This window comes from Lactuca serriola, chromosome 5, assembly GCF_051521515.1.
Source record: "Lactuca serriola cultivar US96UC23 chromosome 5, Lser_US96UC23_V15, whole genome shotgun sequence".
NCBI classification, from domain to species: Eukaryota; Viridiplantae; Streptophyta; class Magnoliopsida; order Asterales; family Asteraceae; genus Lactuca; species Lactuca serriola.
In genome coordinates this window covers 153,625,358-153,641,683 of record NC_136412.1, presented here as the reverse complement: position 1 = coordinate 153,641,683, position 16,326 = coordinate 153,625,358, and the positions used below count along the sequence as shown (strand labels likewise).

General features: G+C 34.1%; 1 pseudogene; it reads left to right on the top strand.

Moving 5' to 3' along the window:
* The first annotated feature begins 8,251 nt into the window (after nucleotides 1-8,251).
* Nucleotides 8,252-11,635, top strand: LOC145049896 (DNA mismatch repair protein MLH1-like; annotated as a pseudogene).
* Nucleotides 11,636-16,326: the final 4,691 nt, after the last annotated feature.

Below are 16,326 nucleotides of genomic sequence, written 5' to 3'. Positions count from 1 at the left end.
AAAGAAATGAAAAGAATTTAAGGTTACCTATGATTTTGCAGTGGATGGGTCTCCCAAGAGCAAAACATTAATATCACCCCTCAATCTTACACCATCAGGTAAAGTCTGTAGAAATAGAGGAAATGAGTTCCTAAATGATTAAGTAAAGACAACAATATTCAAGGGTAAAGTTGGCATTATACCTTCCTTGATCCTCCAAACAGGAGACAAGCCACAACTTTTTTCCTCTAGTTCATCATCTAAATTCATTGTCAATATTTGAGTCTCACTAATGAAGTTGACAACTAAAAATGTGTCACCTCTAAATTCATTAATCACTCAAAATGAACAACAACCCTAGAGAATTGAGAGCCTAGCCTCTCCCAAAGGAATAATTTCCAGTTTTCACACAAATGAAAAGATGTCTTCCACTCATTCTCTTTACTCCTATATAACCACTACATTAACATAAATGCCCAAAATGACCCTACACTAAAAGATGCTCTTTATTTATTTAGTTTACCCACAATACCCTTTCCTATAATAACCTGATGCATAGCATTTACATTGCCAACAAGTTTCCATATCAGTAACAATTTTGAACCATGTAACTTGCTTGACCAAACTGCCCATGTACCTCATTTTCTGTTGTCAGCAGATCGAAGAGATGACCTGCTGCATACTTTTATTGAGGAATTTCCCACCATTTGCAACAGTGAGTAATGATACATATTCCAATAAGTAATTGGTACCTCCATTTGTTCAACTTGTAGGATTATCTTGGCTCTTTAGTCTTCAATGAAATGAAATGATGGTTTTGCCCTTTCGTAAATTTTCCTAAAATAATGATTGGGGTTAATGATAAATGGCTTATGAAATTACATAAAAATGACTACAGATGCAGGAAGACCACACAAGCATGCCACAATTCAAATTTTCTCCCCTGTAAATAAAATCTCACATCAATAAAATAAGTAAATAACTAATTCCTATATTTATCTAAATGGTAAAAATCTTTGTAACCCGTTAGCAGATGAATAATTTGAGAAGCATGCAAAAGGAACAAAGCCCCAACCAAAGTTGCAAAATTCTTTTATCTTGAAGAAAATATTTACCCCTTCAACTTTATCAACCTTATCATCTCAAAGTACACAAATAAATCATGCCAAAGTCAGAAGCCAAAACAAATTATTTTCTTTAAAAAACTTTTAAGTTTAATTCTAATGTGTTTCTTTGTTTATGGTAGATTAGATAATATTTTTTTACAACTAAAACATCAAACATATGCCCATATTTAGGTTTACCAAAATTGAATTTTAACATATGATTAGATGAGCAACAGTAAATGAAAATACATGTTTTCCCTTACCTCCAGCCAAAGAGAAGTTTTCCCACTTCCTGTGAATAAGTATTGACTAATGAAAATGGTGTCTCATGTTTTCACATCCTGCAAAGACAACATAAACACACTCATACGTACAGAGCCTCAGAGAGTCATCTAAAGGTTGAAATTAACTTCAAGAATTTTTTTGCTGATAGTCAAGAACTGAAGTTTCAACATGATATTTTCATAATTAAACAATTTATTGTAATTACATTACTACCCATCTGCAATTAATCCATTTTGTGTAGTTACATTACTACCAATTGGGAATCAGATGCAAACAATGGCTAAAAAGGTCATTCACAAAAACATACAAAATATTTTGTCACTTGTAATTATAAGCTTAGAACATAACATTAGCAATCAAAGATTCTATAACTTGAGTGTTTTTTGTTGTTCTTACTCTATGTGTAAGTTGGAATCTCAATGGCATACACTTTCAGCAACTGACTTCCTATCCTTTGATCTTCAGTCCCATCTTCCCTTTGACAAGATTGATGAAGTTCCTTCAAAATTTGAAAATATAACGAATCAAAACCTCCACATCAAATATTTTATCATAAGCCATTTCAACCGCAAAAAATTCAAAAAGAAATGTTTTCATTTCAAATATGTCACCAGAAATATCCACTTCATGAACTACATAAAAAATGCTAATAAGATAGTAAATCAGTAATGATGTTGAATTACCAATTATGGATAAGTACATTAGTTGATTCAAGAATTTCATCAAGCACTTGGTGTGCAATATAAGTCCAGGAGAGCTTAATAGTACGAAGTACATTAGTTGATTCAATCATTTCATCAAGCACTTGCTGTGCAATGTAAGTCTATTATTCCTTGCATCGTAGGTGTTGTTGCGTCTTGAGAAGTTAGAAACAAACGAATTGTCTATTATATTAGAAAGGGCCACAGAGGAGAAAATCAGAAGTTATAACAGAAATCAAATTTAGGGTAAAAATTAATACCACTTGCATTCAATCGTGTTCTCTTTGTAGTTAACATCCCCAATTGTTGTCAAATACAGAGTCCTGATAACTGGTACCACAAATACATTGCCAACTTGTAGAGTAACCAAAACAATTTTAAAACATTAAATCATCTAGTGTGAAGACTTACAAAATTGATCCTAGAAAGGTCAAAATCATGTATAATCCTGTAACAATAATGTATTACTCATAGGTGTGATTTACTGACCTCATCTCATAGGTGCGGGAGAGATGAGAGATGAGAGAGAAAGAGAGAAATAGAGGGGAAGAGTAGTTGCAACCTACCCGATGATATTGCCCGTAAGCTTTACCTTCACTGTAATTGTCTCCGGTCATCACGCCGATGTCAAGATCTCTGTAGTTCAAGAACACACCACTTGGATTCTTTGATACGAATGGTGTCATGAAATCGTGCATAACCCATGTTTGATTCAAGTAGTTTCTTTCAAGTGCGGGATCAGGGTCACTCCACCTGATGGAATATTGGATTTTGAAAATATTGTCGGCATGGTGAGGCATTGGACGTAGTCGGACTTCCATTTTTCGAAGTTGATGTTGTCGGAGTGGTGGTTGAGGAGAATCTTTGGCCCGGTTGTGTTGTCGAAGTTGGCCCGTTAAGTAAGGAGTCAATCCAACTTCCTTCCACAAAATTCTATTAGGGTTGATGGGGTTCGATGGCCCAGCTGTCGATTTCATTAGATGGACTCCAAACTCTTAGAGATGATAGGGTTCGATGCTGGTGGTGTCAGTTAGGGCTTCCAAAGGGATAGGATAGAGAGTGCAGAGGTAGAGGAAGACATGCTGCTTCAAAAGGATTAACAGCCTCCTAATAGACATTCTATTAGGGTTCATTGGTAGAGGATTGTAGATTGAGAAGAAGGAGATACATGGCGGGGTGTTTAATTTTTTGGGATTTCATTTCCCGGCTATTAGAAAAAACGGAGAACGCGCGCCTTCATAAAAAAGTATAAAATGACACCTGTAGAGGACACGATCTTTTCGTTAGGTGCCCTCCGTGTTTTTTTTTCTTGAGACACTAATTTAAGGGCACGCAGAAAATACGTATCCTCTATCCTTCAGTTTTTGGAAACCTAACATTATTTTTAGGGACACCCAAAAATGCGTATCATAGATCTGCGAGTGTCATTGTTTGCGCGTCATTAAAGGGTATTTTTCTTGTAGTACCTTCTTGGCGCAGATATGGACCAGAGTATTCTAACATCTTCTAGCCTAACAAAACACATATACTTTATTTTTATTTTTTTAGTTTTTTTTTGAATTTATATTTATTCCAACTTTATTAGTGATAAACAATTTGAAAAAAAAAAGTTACAATACTTTAAAAAAAAGTTCACGACACAAACATGATATTTTTAATAAAGTTATAAATAAAAGTTTATTACTATAATAGTCGTTGAAGTTGTTTATATAAATATGAATATATATATATATATATATATATATATATATATATATATATATATATATATATATATATATATATTCTTATATTTTTTGTGCCAAATTTTATAAAACATTATATAATAAAGCATCGTCAAATTTTTAGAAAAATTATTTATGACACGTTTTTAATTGATTTAATTGAATAAATCGAAGTTTACTTCCATTCATTTATATATCAAATTCTTTGATTCCTAATTATAATGTTTAGGCATAACTTTACGACCAAAATTGTTGGTTTTTTTCAAATATATACGTTAATTTGTAACATTTTTATTTTCACTTTTTATAGAATAATACTAAAAGTTTATTTAGATTTGTTAATTATTTATAACAAAGTCATAAATATATTAAAAAATCACTTTGTAGTTTAAAAAATCAGTTTATTTAGATTTTAGTTTATTTTAGTAGCCTGCACATGTTAGAAAAACAAACAATCTTCTTTTTTCAAACTGCAGACGTTTGGTCCACCTTTTCTGCTGCAAAGATCTACAGATGTGGTCCGTAGACTACAGACATTTTTACTCAGAAAAAACAATCAGTACCTAAGTCATCTTCAAGTTTGTTAATACGTTTATCCACCCTCTTGTTCTCAATCTCCAAGAAACGTTTAACATTCTTGGGTAAATAACAGTATTGTTGTGGCGTTATAAATTTATCCATCCCTCGTACATGCCCACATTGTTCCTCAGTACCCAAGGCCTCTGTAAGCACATCATGTGTTCCACATGTAATCTCTCCAAAACTTCCTGAATTCTACAGCTCATCATGTAAAAAAAATGGGACATACTATGAGTGAATTTGTGGATAGATTCATGTTGTTTTTTTATATATTTGACATTTAATGAAACTTACAATTCTATCAAAAATCATCTTGACATTTGATTCGTATCCTCCTGTTTTCAGTTCTCTTGCTTTTTTCCACAACATTGTCTTATCATTCTCCTCTTTCGTCTTGCCAGTTTCTTGCATCTAAATTATCAAGAATAACAAAGTCAATTAACATAAATATATACAAGTAAAATATTCAATAATTAGTGGGATTCATACAATGTCATTAATTAGTCCGGCATATCCTTTTTTGCTCAAACGATGATTGAATTTATGATGTACACGGACATTTTTAGCTTTCATACTTTTGTCCTACATTAGAAACATTAAAATTGTAACTCTTTTTTGTAACTCTATGGGATACAAAAAAAATTTATTGAACAAATGCATATACGAAAACTTTAACGAACCTCCCACTTTTTTGTAACTCTATGGGATACAATAATTTTCCAGTCTTTTTTCTTTAAAAACGGATAATCTTTCAGAGGTTTTGTAGATTTAACTTAGGATCTTTACTTTTTTTTCTTAATGAACTTGACATATAGATAATGTTTGAAGTTTCTCCACTTCTTCCCGATCAATTTGAGAGAATGTTTCCGGCTCTTTGGCTCAACTACAAATTTTTCCTAAAACATAAAACAAACAATATTATTTTCAACAAATAAAAAAAAAAAGATAACTTGAAGTTAAGATCATATGTTAGACTTACCAAAACATATTTCCATTACTCTTCCTTTGTTCCGGCACCAACTTCCAACCAAGAGGAATAAGTTATGGGAACCACTGTTCTTGTAACCAAACCCTCAAAAGTATATAGTTTTGTGGCTTCCTTTCCAACGACACCTTTTTTATTGTAAGTTATTACAAGTTTCACTTTATTAGCTTTTCATTTTATTGTTAGACCTCATTGTCTGGATTCCTCATCATGATCAAAAGCAAATCTGATTCCATGTCACAAAAAACAACCTGTTTCAATGAGATTCAAATAAAATTCAGTACATTGTAATTTGTTGCAGTTGGAAAAAAATTAATCACATTCAAGTCTAAAATAAAATCATACCAAAAACTTTATTATTCTGCAAAAAATAGTTTAGACTAAGATGCCCTCGCCATCCGGGCGCATACAAAAAAAATCATCGTCAAGGTCTAATAAAGCGGAGTCTTGTGTTAAATCAAAAGTAGCAACAAATTCCAACATATCATCAGTGTAAAATCCATAAAATTCTTGAAAATTTTAAACTTTTTAATAACCACAAAACCATCATTTATCACAATTTGTTTTCAAAATAAGTTTCACATAAGAAAAACACCAAAATCGTAAAACAAAACATGAGGAGGTGCACGATCACGCCTTTGCCTTCCCGCGATCCTCTGAGGTACCTAAAACATAATCCAAACTGTAAGCTCAAAGCTTAGTGAGTTCCCCGAAAATACCCATACATAACAATAGCACAAATATAATAACAACATACTATGGGTCCAATTAACCATCGAGTTGGAATTGATGGGTTTTGAGTATTCTAACACTTCCTAAGTGTACATGCAACCCTAATAACCTTGAATCTATGTTTTCTCTATATACATGCAAATTTCTTTTTCAAGGTTATTTCCTAACTAGCATGGCATGGGGATTACATAAAACATAGAAACTAGTAGAAATGCATACCTTATTGTTTCTTGGATTCCTTCAAGACTTTGTGAGCCTAGCACCCCAAATGTTGTGCCTTAAATGCTTCACACAACACCACAAATCTTGGAATAACTTGAGAGAATACTTCTTACACTTGAAAATCGGTTATGCCCTCTCTAGAAACACTCTAGTGCCGCTTTTGCATGCTATAGGGTTTCTTTTATAGTGTGTCATAATTAGGAGTTACAAATGTAAACCCTAATTGTCATGACTCTTCATTTCTCATGACCCATGGGTTTGTAACTCCTATGGACTATCCATGGAGCTCCATATGGTTATAACCAAACCCATAAACCATGGATCATTAATCCACAATAAAAGAATTGATGATTGTCATAATCAACCCTATATATTTAATTAGTCTCACTTTGATCACCAAATTAATACTAGATTAATACTTGATCCATACTAATCAAATAATACTATTATTAATATATTAGAACTTATAATATCTTAATAATCACAAGTGTACTTTCTCTCATTTTGTCTATCCAAGTATTGTAATGCCATGCAACCCAAATGGACCATGCCAGGTCGGGTCAAGTACATACCAAATAAAGTTATGGACTTAGACACTATATCCATGTGACAACCCAAAGTTGTTCCATCGCCGTAACCCGTTCTGCCCGTAAAACCCGTCTTTAGCTATTCGTTCCGATTTCGTTTTTGGGCTAAGTTATTTAAATTTATATGTTCTTTATAATCTCATGAGTGTCTAAACCCTTTTTAAACTCATGTAAATGGCCCAAATTATTTATTTGAAAATTTTTAGAATCGGTCCCGCCGGGTTACGACAACTTAATCGGGTGCGACCAAAAGCCCCGTTTAACGTCGGTATCGGGTAGAATTCCATCGTGTCCCAAACCCGAACCATATATAAAGTTGATTAAGCTTCATTTTGAAGCTTTTGCACTCTCTCACTACTCTCTCTCTCTCTAACCTCTCTCCTCAATCCAACTTCTTGATCCAAAATCACTCATTTCAAGCTCCAAATTACCAAGGTAACTATCCTAGCTCCTAGTATAACATCTTTAGCCTTCAATTTCGAGTTCAAATCATGATTTAGGACCATAAACATGTGTTTACGGCCCTGGAACATTCTTGGCCCGTAAACACATAAAAGAGGGGTTTTTGAGCCTTAAAACCCTTCCAAAACACCATTGGAGCTTAGATATGGCTTATAGACTTATGGGATGGGACTGAGAACACCTTAAACTCATTATTAGAGGAGTAAACTTGAGTTTACTGCCCAAGAACATGCTTGGGCCGTAAACACCCATTCATGGGTAGTAAACTCCTTCTAAGGTGTTAAATTGCCACTTACACACCTCCTAAGCCTTGAACTAAAATCTAGAAGCAATTACAAACGAATTAGAAGCCTTAAACTTGATGAAAAACCTTCCTTTAGGAGTTCACACTACAAGAAAAAGAACCTTTTACGACGCGCAAACCATGACACTCAGTGATTTATGTTACACAAAAGAGAGTGACATTAAAAATGTGTTATCTCTTCAAAAAAATTTAAGGATTTAGGTCACGCATTATTGGGTGCCCTTAAATTAGTGTCTAATGTAAAAAAATTAAAAACACAGAGGGCACTTTATCTAAAATGAGCGTCTTCTATGAATGTCATTTTATATTTTTTTTAGAAACGCGTGTCTCTCTTCTCCTCCTAGAGGGAAAATGAAACCCCCAAAAAATTTAAACACCGCTTTCTTCTTCTACATTCGTTTCGATCTGTTCTCTAATATATGTCTCCATCGTCTCTGCCCCTCACCCACCCCCGACTCTTCAGGCCGGCACGACGACGATACCATCTCCACTGCCTTCAACATGTTCTCAAAATAAAATTTCTCCATGAGAACCACCGTCTTGCCATCTGATGCCGCCCTGATCAACATACAGAATCCGTCTTTCATGAATCTGTTATTGTGTGCGGCGGATGTTATGGAGACTGCAACTCCTCGAAGATTTAGGGTTTTGATCGGTGTTGTTCTCGGTGATTCTTAACGAAGCGATTTAGGCATCATTCCTCTCTCATAACGATTTAGGGTTTTTTGGTACAAGGTATCGACTAGTCTTTTTTTCAGACACCAACGACTTAGGGTTTTTCATAAAACATGTGTATGTGCACTTCGATTGCTCCAATGGCGAATCCACAGTTCTGATATTCTTGAAAGATTCCACCTGAACGAACCCGGTTAGGGGGAATGCAAATTCTGTGAGAAGGTAATCTCAAATCTGAAATTCTTGAAATCTCCATGAACTTATAATCTTTTTTGCTCACCAAGTCTTTTTTTTTAAATTATTGCATAGCCTGTTCACTGTGGATATGTTGCTTCAAATTATCTTCACGAATGTATTGATTTGGGAGGAATATCAAGTATAAAATGCATAAGAGCAAGGGGAACACAAGCCATAACACCAATGCAGGTAATCAGTTATCTATTTCAATCTTTTTTTCTAATCATTTGTTGATCGATTCCTTTTTCTAATAAATTATATTTGCTAATGCAGAGCAACCCAACTGACATTCCTAATGGCTTCATTCCATTTTCCGCGACTTGGCATTCATATGTGATTAGTAATCGAAAAAATGAGAATTCCATGGTAATGAGCTTCATTGACAGGTGAATTTTGATCTAACTAAATTTCTGTTATTATGTGACATTGCTCCCCTTTTGATTAGATGATGTGTGTGTTTTTACAAGATTGAGAATTTATTTTATAACATGATTGCACGAAGGAAAACTCTCCAGAACTTTGCTGATGATTATCCAAAAAAATTTGACCTACTTTGTCAGTTTGCCATTCATCATAAAAACGTGAGCTTCTCCTGCAGAAAGGTGAGTAGTTTAACTAATTGTTTTGCATGCATCTGAAACTAATAATTGTTTTGTTCCATAATTTTGGGAGGCATACTGCATACATTTTTTCATATTGTTTTGCATGCATCTATTTCAATCTTTTTTTCTAATCATTTGTTGATCGATTCCTTTTTCTAATAAATTATATCTGCTAATGCAGAGCAACCCAACTGACATTCCTAATGGCTTCATTCCATTTTCCGCGACTTGGCATTCATATGTGATTAGTAATCGAAAAAATGAGAATTCCATGGTAATGAGCTTCATTGACAGGTGAATTTTGATCTAACTAAATCTCTGTTATTATGTGACATTGCTCCCCTTTTGATTAGATGATGTGTGTGTTTTTACAAGATTGAGAATTTATTTTATAACATGATTGCACGAAGGAAAACTCTCCAGAACTCTGCTGATGATTATCCAAAAAATTTTGACCTACTTTGTCAGTTTGCCATTCATCATAAAAACGTGAGCTTCTCCTGCAGAAAGGTGAGTAGTTTAACTAATTGTTTTGCATGCATCTGAAACTAATAATTGTTTTGTTCCATAATTTTGGGAGGCATACTGCATACATTTTTTAATATTGTTTTGCATGCATCTATTTCAATCTTTTTTTCTAATCATTTGTTGATCGATTCCTTTTTCTAATAAATTATATCTGCTAATGCAGAGCAACCCAACTGACATTCCTAATGGCTTCATTCCATTTTCCGCGACTTGGCATTCATATGTGATTAGTAATCGAAAAAATGAGAATTCCATGGTAATGAGCTTCATTGACAGGTGAATTTTGATCTAACTAAATCTCTGTTATTATGTGACATTGCTCCCCTTTTGATTAGATGATGTGTGTGTTTTTACAAGATTGAGAATTTATTTTATAACATGATTGCACGAAGGAAAACTCTCCAGAACTCTGCTGATGATTATCCAAAAAATTTTGACCTACTTTGTCAGTTTGCCATTCATCATAAAAACGTGAGCTTCTCCTGCAGAAAGGTGAGTAGTTTAACTAATTGTTTTGCATGCATCTGAAACTAATAATTGTTTTGTTCCATAATTTTGGGAGGCATACTGCATACATTTTTTAATATTGGTTTTAATGTCTTGTACATATCCACTATCTGATTCTTAGCATGGAGCTGGTGCAACCGATGTTCACTCAGTTGCTATGTCTACAAGGCTGGATGCAATCATATCTGTGTATGGAGTCTCAGTTGCTTGCAATCTGATGAAGATAGAGGCTAGCTTCAGATGCTAATCCATCTACTTCAGTTTTTGAAATGGATGGCTTTATATCCGACTCTAGTTACTCTACAAAGAAGACTACCATGGTTCTCTTCATCAATGGTATGTGTTATGTATCACACAACTTTGAGAAACCATCAAAATCCTTCCCCTCTAAATTTGAGAAACCACACACAAGTAACAAAAAAAACAAAGAAAAAGTGAATATGCCCTAGCACTTCTTTCTTTAGTGTGGTTGAGTGATAATTGACACCCTTGAACTTCTGAATTTTGACTTGTGCAAATTTATTGACATTCTTCCTGATATTTTGGTTCTTATTATAACCTAACTTTTCCTCACTTTTTCATAGAAAGATTAGTCGAATGTACTGCTCTGAAGAGGGAAATTGAAATCATCTATGTTGCAACTTTACCCAAAGCATCAAAACCTTTCATATATATGTCACTTATCTTGCCTCCCGAGCATGTTGATGTTAACGTGCATCCCACAAAGAGAGAGGTAATGATGTTTCTTGCATGATTTCTGTATTATTTCTTCTTGACTTATCCAAAGTGCTTTTTTAATTTTACCACTTTAAAAATGTGTAACAGACCAATGCATGAAAGACAAAATGAATGAGGTCTGTATACTTAGGGTTTTCTGGATGTGACGAATACATCCTTATTTACTCTAAACTTGAGCTTATAAATTTATATAGGTGGGCCTTTTGAACTAGGAGGTTATTTTTGAGAAGATACAATCGGTGATAGAAATGAAGCTAGGAAACTTAAACGAGTCAAGCACGTATCAAGAGCAACAGGTAGTCTTTTGATTATAGAAATGTCAGGGCTTGCTTTTCTTTTTGGTTTGGTTCATCTAATATATAATTTCTTTTATGTGTTTGAACAGGCAGTGGATTGCTCTCCTGTTAGTTCAATATCTGCAAACAAAGCTTCCTGTGTAAACACATCAACTTCTGGTATGCAACTATACAAGTGTAGTGATGCTCTTCTTTTTACTTTTCACTTGATATATCTCTTCATGCTCTAACTTGTTTTCATATATTTTAAAGGGTCGCAAAAAATACCTGTAAATAAGATGGTGCGGACAGATTCACAGGATCCTTCTAGGAGGATGCATGCTTATTTGCAAGCTAAGCCTTCTAGACCCAATGAAAGCAGTTGTGGCTTGAATTCTTTGAGGTAGGAATTTAGGATCTCTCTATTTCCATATAAACAATGGGTAACACTCCTCATGAAGGTGGACCATAGATATTGATCATGCATGCTCTACTTGTTGCAAATAAAGGTGTCTGCCAAGTGCCAAGTAGATTTTATACTAACCATATTTTATCAATAAATTCTTTTATAATTTTTTTATTTTGGGATTTATAATTGTTACAAGTAGAGGGTTTGGATACGTGGGGCACAACCTGAAGAAGAAGAAACATTTCAGTTTACAATGGTTCAAGTATGTTTTTTATTTTATTTATTCCTTACTTTCTTCATGGGTTTTTTTACTATCTAGATTCTCTCTGATTCTATCCATGTCATCTTTGAGCATATTATTGCTTCAGGCCCTTACACCATGACTGGAAACTTATTCTTTGAGCCACTCTCTGATCTTCTTGCATATGCGCAAAGAAAGCAGCCTCAGTTGCTTATACTGGTGAGAATTTTCAATTTTAACCCGGTAACTGTTCAAAAATCAGAACCACTCTAAACTAACAATCATTCTATTTAACTCATTAACAGTTATGGCCTTTCATTGATTCGGAGCACCCCGAGATCAAGAAAGGAGCTTTAAACAGGACTTATGATGATTTATTCCGTCTTGAAATCCTTAGGAGGGTATAATCGTCTAAACTGCTCCTTTATTTTTACCTATAACACTTTTATTTCCACTTTTTCCCTTGATTTTTTATATATCAATTGTTCCTCAGCTTCAAGATTATGTGGAATATATTGGCTCTGTTGCACGTGTGATTCTTGTGCCATCCATACGCGATGCACATCATGATTATGTATTTCCTTAGGTAAAATTTTATCATTTTATCGTGAATGAAAGAAATATTTATAAATATTACAGTAAGTTACATGTTAGTCCGTGAGTGTAGCTTTTGATTGTGCAGCCTACTTTTGATAAAATTACTCTAAGTATTGGATGACTAAGAAGTTTTAGAACTATATCATTTGATTGTACAGCCTGCTTTTGATATGAATATAGTTGATCAAGATTGACAGATAACTTGATAAAATTACTCTAAGTATTAGGCTTTGGGATGTGGAAACAGGTACATGTAAGCACACATTTGGTGATAACAGCTTCCTTGTTAGCTCGTGTGCTTGGTTTCCAAACTCAAAGAGACTCGTCTATGGGAGTTCATACACTAAAAAAGGCATCTGCATGTGGGATTGTGAAGGCAATGAGATTAAAGCATGGAGAGGAACACGGATGCCAAAGGTGTTAGATATTGTTGTTACTCCAAATGGTGAATATTTGATTACTATTTTTTCAGATAAAGATATTCGGATACTAAACGTGGCTACAAATGCTGAAAGAATTATCTCTTAAGAACACCCGATTACATCTCTTTCGGTTTCTAGTGACAACAAGTATTTGATTGTTAATCTTAATAGCCAAGAGATTCATATGTGGGATGTTGAAGGGTTATGGGAAAAACCTTTGAGATATAAGGGCCATAGGCAACATAAATATGTCATTTGTTCTTGCTTTGGTGGGGTCAATAGCACCTTTATTGCCAGTGGCAGCGAAATTCACATGTATATATAAATACCTGTGAATTTACCTAACTATCCCTAACTTTCAATTCTCCATCTTCAGTGTTTACATTTTTTTGATCAGGTTCAACACTTGTAGGTTCTAAGAAGATATATAAAGATATACACAGAACTTCGTTCACCTGTGGAGAAAGATGAAATCATATTTGAGGTAACAATTTATAAAAATTTAGGATTTAAGTAAAAAAGAACTAGACGATTGATGAATAGTATGGTGGGTGGGTGTATAACTGTTGTTTTATGAAGTTACACGACAAAAAGATTCCAAGTATTATATAATACAATTTTATCTAAATGCTTTGAGTTATAAGAATAAATAGTAATTATCTTTTGGATCCCCTTAAAAGATGTCTCAAGGTAACATAACATATCTATTTATTGTTGGAGTCTTTATATATTAAGTACATGCAATCAGAATATTGACACCTTTATATGTAGTGTGTATTTAAATAGTGATTTGTATGATCTTGTAGGACCTAGATGCGTTCACTACAGCTATTGTTCTGAGTATTGCATTCTCTTTCATTCCTGCTTCGTTAGTTGTTGCTATTATGAAGGTAGGCCACTCTCTGGTTGTATTTTTCACATAATTGACAAGGAGTTGTTGTATTTATTCAGACTAGGCTTAGAGCAATGGTTGCAAGAGATGAGTTCAGAAGAAGAACAAACAAGGCTGCAACAATAGTTCAGGTACTATGGATGAATTATGTTTGTAAAGTATTTAAGAAGAAGATTAGAAACAAGGGTGAATTTGTACAGATTAGTTAGCTACTTGCAGGTTGATCTTGAATAAGAAAAGGGGCAATGGATTGTATTTTTTCTATCTAATTCGTTTGTAAATTTTTGTTACAACTTCTATTGATTTGTTTTATCTTTCCACGGAACGATTATTTGTATGACATTAAATTTATGCAATGGATTCTATTTTTTGTATATGATATTTTATTTTCTATTATGAAACATTAAATACAAATTTAATTTGAAAATAAGTAAATCTATAAATAATATTTTTTTTAAACATTTAAAATTATGATACGCAAAAATGTGTGTCATCTTCATTTATGACATGGCGTTTCCTAACAGGGGCTTTCTTGATACGCATTGCGTGTCATTAACACGCGAATGCGTGTCTTCTTCCTTTATGACAGGGCCATCATTGATACGCATTGTGTGTCGTAAATGCGCGTCGTAATCGCGCGTCGTAAATGAGCGTCGTAAATGCGCATCGTCTATAGATGACGCGCAAAAGCGCGTCGTCTATAGATGACGCGCAAAAGCGCGTCGTCTATTTTTATGATAGGGCCTTTCTTGACGCGCATTTGCGTGTCGTCTGAGCCTTTTACGACGCGCAATGAGCATCGTAAAAGGCTGTTTTTCTAGTAGTGTCACGGCCGTAAAGCCCCCAAGAATGGGTTCCTGGGTCGTAAACTCTTATAAATGGGTTAAATGGCACCCTAAATTCACCCCTTGGCTTGTAAAATGGCTTAAAATCATATGTGATTGACTTAGCACCACCAAAACACATTGTGAATGGGTACACAAGAGTTTACGGCCATAAACGCATAGTTTACTGCCGTAAACGCCTCAAAAGGTCCTTAAAATGCCCAAACTACCTTCCAATACCTTGAAACCAAACCTAAAATTAACCCTCAAATGATTCAAGGTCATTTAGCACTCTAGAACAACCCACCATGAGTTTACGGTCGTACACTCATGGGGAGTGGGTAATTAGGGCCGAAAACTCTTGTGTGAGTTTACTCTTGAAGAGTAAACTCCATATCCAAACTATTTGTGTCCATAGATGTCACCCAGGTCCCTCCAAACACTTGTAATGAAGTGTTTTCGTACCAAGAAGTGTATGTCCTCAACTAATTAGTAGTTCAAGTCCTAATTAGATACAAATGTGTATCTTTTCATAATACATAGGAATCTTGTGCGTTTGCAAGCCCCGATCTGACGTTTAGGATCCAAACTGATGCGTTCCTCAACCGGTGAGTTCATACCCCTACTTTTTTTCCGTGTTTTTCAGATGTTTTTAGGAAGGGAATACAAGAAAAAGTACAAGGAAATCTTGTACTTAAACTTATTTTCATCTCAAATGTTTCATTTTATGTATGCTTTTAATATCGAAAATCGTGTTAACAAATGGTTCGAATTGCAGAGTAAACTGTTAGACTAAATGCAGATTTCTTTAAAAAGTGTTATAAACTATGTTACATTTTGCAAAAGAAATCATACTAATCATAAACTAAGATTACTAATAACATACGCCAACGAATACGAATACGAATAGGAATAGTAATAGGTATACGAATACGAATATGAATACGAATACGAATACGTATACGAATACGAATAGTAATAGGTATATGAATACGAATACGAATACAAATATGAATATGAATACAAATACGAATACGAATACGAATACGAATAGGAATAGTAATAGGCATACGAATACAAATAACGAATACGAATACGAATAACGAATACGAATACGAATATGAATACGAAAGTACGCCTTTGGATGACGCCAAGACTTTGGAAATACAATTAATGTACACCTTGAGTGTCACCAGAGTTTCGAAAATAATTCGAAAGTACACCTCTGGACATCGAATGAGTTGCGAAAACATACGCCTTTGGATGTCGACAGAGTTTCGAAGATACGTCTAATGTACTCTTTTGGAAATCACCAGAACTTCGAATATACAGTTAATGTACGTTTCTGAGTGTATCCAAATATTCGAAAATACAACTAAGTATAGTAGATAATCGATATTCGAATGTAGGGTAACTAAGATATCAAAACACCTAATTAATACTATAAGTATGGTAGATACTTGTACATCGAAACCCGAACTAAGAACTAACCGCAACATTTAGGAAAAATATGGGATTTTCTTGGGATAACATAACAACTCGTAAATAAATGGTGTAACGAATGGAAAACTAAACTAATAGGAAAATATGGGATTTTCCTGGAACAACATATCTACTCATAAATGAAATTGTGTATCAAAAGATAACTAAACTGTTTTCATAAGAAAATATGGGATTTTCTTGGATAACCACTTTTTCAGAAAAACCAAAGGA